Source organism: Grus americana, chromosome 1, assembly GCF_028858705.1.
Source record: "Grus americana isolate bGruAme1 chromosome 1, bGruAme1.mat, whole genome shotgun sequence".
Classification (NCBI taxonomy): domain Eukaryota; kingdom Metazoa; phylum Chordata; class Aves; order Gruiformes; family Gruidae; genus Grus; species Grus americana.
This window is the reverse complement of record NC_072852.1, coordinates 18,750,040-18,755,495: the sequence shown is the minus strand read 5'-3', so window position 1 is coordinate 18,755,495 and position 5,456 is coordinate 18,750,040. Positions and strand designations below refer to the sequence as shown.

At 40.4% G+C, this 5,456-nt stretch overlaps 1 non-coding gene across 1 annotated transcript; it reads left to right on the top strand.

Annotated features, from left to right (window-relative positions):
• Positions 1 to 3,770: 3,770 nt before the first annotated feature.
• TRNAL-AAG (transfer RNA leucine (anticodon AAG)) lies at positions 3,771 to 3,852 on the top strand. The gene has a single exon. It is a non-coding gene; the product is annotated as a tRNA-Leu (tRNA).
• Positions 3,853 to 5,456: the final 1,604 nt, after the last annotated feature.

The following is a 5,456-nucleotide window of genomic DNA, read 5'->3' as shown; positions in this document are numbered from 1 at the left end:
AGTCATTGGAAGGAGAAAGCCCAAAGCCACAATGCGATGCTCAGAGTACACAACTCTGCACCCTTTCAGATGTATTTTCACTGTGTAGAATTTAAACCAATATCTTCCTCTTTTTTTTGAAGATCAGTTCAAAACAAATCCCATTGATTAGTCTGTCATGGCTTGACTCATAAAGTTGCCTCTATACTAGGTTGCCTGGAAACTGGCCCTCTGCTTCATACTGAAAGAATACTCACCTCTCACTGTCTCAGACTTCTTTTAAAACTGTGTGGGTCTGTCAAACAGGAGGGAAAAAAGAAGACTAAGTTCCTGCTGGGGAGTCCATCTGTCAGATGGTGATGCTAAATTAACTTTCTGTATAAAAGTAGAGCTTTTCTTCCTCAGTAAATAGTAGTTGCTCTGAATTTTCAGACAAAATACCAAATTTATTTTCCTTTCTATGCAATGCTGGGACTAGTAGCTTTTTGATATTGTTATCTGTTGTTTTGGTTTAGAGTTTCTCTTCCTGTTTTATTATTTTTAAAGTGCTGATGTGGTTTTCAAAACCTGTGGGCAGACAAACTATGCTTCAGAAGTCAGGCACCCAGTTCTGGGAGAGCAATTCATAGCATGCTAAACTAGGCATCAATGCTCTAGATACATCATATGCGGGACAGTAAAGCTCTGACATGCTACTCATCCGAATTGGTAAAGAGCATCTGGGACACTCATTGTAGCAGAGCTTAGGTATCTCTCTAGAACAGAGGTTACATTCCTCTAGGACCCAGATTCAGTCCAGCAGAGCCCTGGCACCACTTCTAGCCCTGAAGTACCCAGCACCTCCCTGGGAATGGGTTTCGGGCAGTTCTTACCTTTGCTTTCAGAGTTATTTTGTCTTTAATTTGGTGACCTTTCCAACTTAAAATAGATGAAAGTTGACATTGACAAATAACTGCCTCAAATATTGTGCATTTCAAGATCTTATGGTCGTGAGTCTTACTTTTCCTGAATGTGTTTCCTGAACTTAGATTTCTGTTTCACCTGCAGTACCACTGGTTGTCCAAAAGTTTTGCTACATGCCTGCCTGGCTATTCTGAGAAACATAGATAGATAGTAGGCAATCTTTACCTATGTCTTTCGGCATTCACATAACAAAAAAAATACTTTCAGTGTTTTGTTTCTGTATAATATGGGTATCTATTTCAAAGCATATCCTCTCCCCGCTTTTATGACAGTTGGTCTTTTTATTATCTGAATTGTTATGCTATAGAGGTATTAATCTTTTTGCTACATCTGGAGAAAAACAGAAAAATTCCGTCTGAGTTGTATTTATTCCCATCACCATAGCTGCTTTCTTTTTCTAGAGGGAAAAATTGAACTTCCAGAGATCTTGCTAGCCATAAAACTGCTGAAGCAAGGTCAGGCATTTCAATATGGAGATAAAATGTTAATAAATAGGGGCCATTGTCCCACACTTGAAAATTTATGCACTACATCATTATGGGATTGTTCTCTTCTTGGTTAAATTCATCTAGTAATTTCTGACTATATTCATTGCCCAAGGATATATTTCTTTACAGTTAAATATCACTAGCTGTGCATTTTGATAGAAGAAATGCAGACTACAATGTATAACCTACACAATAATAAGTGAATAGAAAGTTGCCCCTTGAAAGAAATGCTATAGAGTATATAAAAATACAATATTCTGTTTCAGCTACTTATGCTGAATAGTATTGGAAGAAACCCTGATTGGAATTCTAAAGCCATTTCTGAGCTTCTTCATTCTTGTTGCTCTAAAAACATAAAAACAGTGATGTATTGACAGTCAAGGCAATGCAAGATAAATACAGTGATGCAAAAACCTTGAAATGATCAAAGTAAATTGTGAGAGCACACATTTCTCTATTTTTTGTACAGTTCTAGATACATTCTTGTAATAAATATCTTTCCCATGGCACCAGTAATTAAAGGAACACACAAGTAAAATGACCATTTTACTATTTAAATAAAAATCTTTCCAAGGCCATTGGAGCTTTGGATCCCCAACACCAACTCTCTCCAAGAACTCTACATGGGCAAAGAATGAAAGACAGAAAAAAAAAAAAAGATTGCTTTTCTTGCAAATGTTTATGTAGAAGTTATATTTCTAAAAAATAGTTCCATTAAAAATAGAATTAAAATATATTTGATGGGTGTTGTGATTCATACAAGAAGTAAAATAATTCTGGAATGTCTAGGAAGAAAATTAGAAATCATACTGCAAGAATTGATTTGGGGAGGCTGTAGTGTGCCAACAATTTGGCAAGAGTTCCTAAAGACATGTTCGGAAAGAATTACAAATAGCAAAAAAGAGCTGTAATGATCCCTGGCTGCACATAGAGGAAGTAGCAAGTAGGAAGATATTTTCACCTCTTCCTACAGGTATAGAAACAGACGGATAGGGGAATACTACACAAATACTAGAGTGCTACAGTTCCAATATCATATTTCACAATGGAAGGAAAAGTTGGAAAATTGTAGAATGTCAAAAATCTTTGGAGACACAAAAAATATTTGGTGTTAACTGAGAGTCTTTAAGAGATCAATATATTTATCTCAACCAAAAGAGGACTGAGGGGCTATTTGATCATAGTTTCTAACTATCTTCACAGGGAGAAAGTACAGGATATTAAAAAACTGCTTCATCTAGCAACAAACAACACTATGGGAACCAAAGATGTAAGAATTCAGACAGAGAAAATGAAATTACTTATCAGACACTTTTTTTCTTTTTTTTTTTTTTTTTTCCATGCAAGGTGAACATCCACTAAAGCAAAGTGTGAAGGCAAGGGTAGATCCCCATATCTCAATCTTAACAAAGCCAGACTGAATGCTTCTGTGGAATATCCCAGTCAGTGGGTCAAAGTTGTGGCCTTGAAATCAAAATTAGCCTACATTATCTGCCCTAATCACTTGTGTCTTTAAAAAAAATTCTTTTCTCTGATTTGCAATTCTACCTTGCTTTATATAATACTGACTATTTTCTTCCTTTAGTTTTCATTCATATCTTTTAAATACTGCTGCTATTCAAGCCACTGTATGTGCAGTGATACATGCACAAACAAGGATGGAAAATAGTTTCGTATGTATCCTCTAACTTGGATAAGTAGATATGTGGATAAATGCATCCACTTAAAAGCTGAGACAGCCTAAGGAAGTTTAACAAAAACACGTGAGGACAGAATTGGCACACTCTGATAGATTACAAAAAATAATAGAGGGTAACACTAAAAAACCCCTTCTTTCTGACCATCTGATCCCACTATTTTCTATCGAGGGTACTCAACTCCAGAGGTCAACATCTCGTAACTGTTGCAGTTGATCTTCTACCAGGTCAATACATATTTGTAACCTCATGTGTTTGCAGGAAGGGACCAATGTTTCATTGCCCAAGTCTCATTACACTCCAAAAATATGAAAATATAAAGTTGAATGGAAAGTCAACACCCATTCTTCCCCAAAATATGCCATCACCCTTTCTTTTCTTCAGAAGGGATCACAGGTTCACAGGCAAGGAGATATTTGTAGAACTTTCCAGCTGACGTTCCCTGACAGCTAAGGAGGGGACTAGAAATATGTGGTGCACTGCAAAGAGTGTTTAGCTCTACTTGTAGAAAGAGCCATTCCTGAGCCTTTTTCCTACTATATTTAGGTCATGGATGAGGATTATTGTTTAAAACCATCGTGTGAGAGGTTGAATTCTGGCGGGGACATAGAGTTACTGGAGAGGGAGGAGTGCTCATCAGCGAGGTAGTGTGGCCGAGCGGTCTAAGGCGCTGGATTAAGGCTCCAGTCTCTTCGGGGGCGTGGGTTCGAATCCCAGCGCTGCCAGGAACGTTTTGTAGGCGGAAGTTAACATCGGGCACCAGCCCAAAGTTGGGAGAGCAGCAGCTCTGCAGGATTTGGGGGTGCTGGTCGACCGCACCCTCAAAGTGAGTCAGCAGTGTTCCCTGGCAACCAAGGACAAACCCCATGCTGGGGTGCATCAAACACAGCACAAACAGAGGTGATTATCCTGCTGTGTTCAGCGTTGATGTGGCCTCACCTGGAGTGCTTTGTGCACCGACCCTGCAGGTCTTTTGGCATCGGAGATGCTTCTGCTGGCTTCCTGTGAGTGGTGCCCATTAAAGCACTTCTGAGTGTGAAGCCTGATGCCTGGCTGTATGACTGCTGATGGAGTACACCTTGTGTGAAGTTCTGGGCCCAGAGGAGGGCAGCAGAGCTGGTGAAAGGGCTGGAAGGAATGTCCTCTGAGGAGTGGCTGAGGACTCTGGGTTTGTCCAGGTTGGAGAAAAGGAGGCTGAGGTGTCACCTCGTTGCTCTCTACAGCTTCCTGAGAAGGGGCTGTGAGGAGGGAGATGCCGATCTCTTCTCCCTGGTATCCAGTGACAGGAACAGTTCAAAGCTACATCAGTCAGGGAGGGTTTAGGCTGGACATCAGGAAGCATTTCTTTATTGAAAGGGTGATCAAACACTGGAACAGGCTTCCTAGAGAGGTGGTCAATGCCCTAAGCCTGTCAGTGTTTAAGAGGTGTTTGGATAACAGGCTTTAACATGGTCAGCCCTGAATTGGTCAAGTAGTTGGACTAGATGATCATTATAGGACCCTTCCACATGAAGTAATTCTATTCTATTCTATTCTATTCTGTTCTGTTCTGTTCTGTTCCATTCCATTCCATTTTGTGGACTTCATGACTCCATGCTCACTGAGGCAATCTGCCTTCCTAACAGGGCCAGCTGTGAAAAGCCCCATGAAACGCTGTCATCCGAGCTGATTTCCCACTACTCAGTCTCCAAGGTCAACCTGGGTAACCAGCTTCCCCAGTCCATGCGCCAGTTCTGCATTGACATTATATATGAATTTTGAAGCAAACCCATCACCTCAGGGTTACTGCCAACTTCCAAATACAGGTGTCACAAATAACTTTCTTCCGATATCTATATGCAAGTCAATCAGTCTAAGAAATCATACTTTCTTTCAGAACCGCACTGTATCTCAAACATCGGTATTTCTGCCTTTGCAAGAATCACTTGGATTCTTCCTGTGAATGTGCAATTATACCCTCACACAGGCCTAAATACCTGCTCTTACAGGAACTTGATCTCAAAATATGGCTGACTGGCACAGAGCAATTAGTGTTTAAAATGGCAGCATACTTATGCTAGCCTTTCAGTGCTCATGATAGTGAAAGGTAGATCCATCCTAAAAAGTTCCTTTCATCCTTAACTCCTCCACACCCCTTTCCTCTGCATCTCCTTACCTAACTGCCTACAGAGACCCTATTTTAAAATTCAAATGATCATGTCACTGGAGACACCTTTACTTCTCTGACACCTCTAAATATTTTTCTTTACTGTTTGCCACAGACCCTGGAGCACCATCCCATTCCTGCCCTCCCTCCTCTCTTCCCTCCCACCTTCCCCACCTAGCTCTT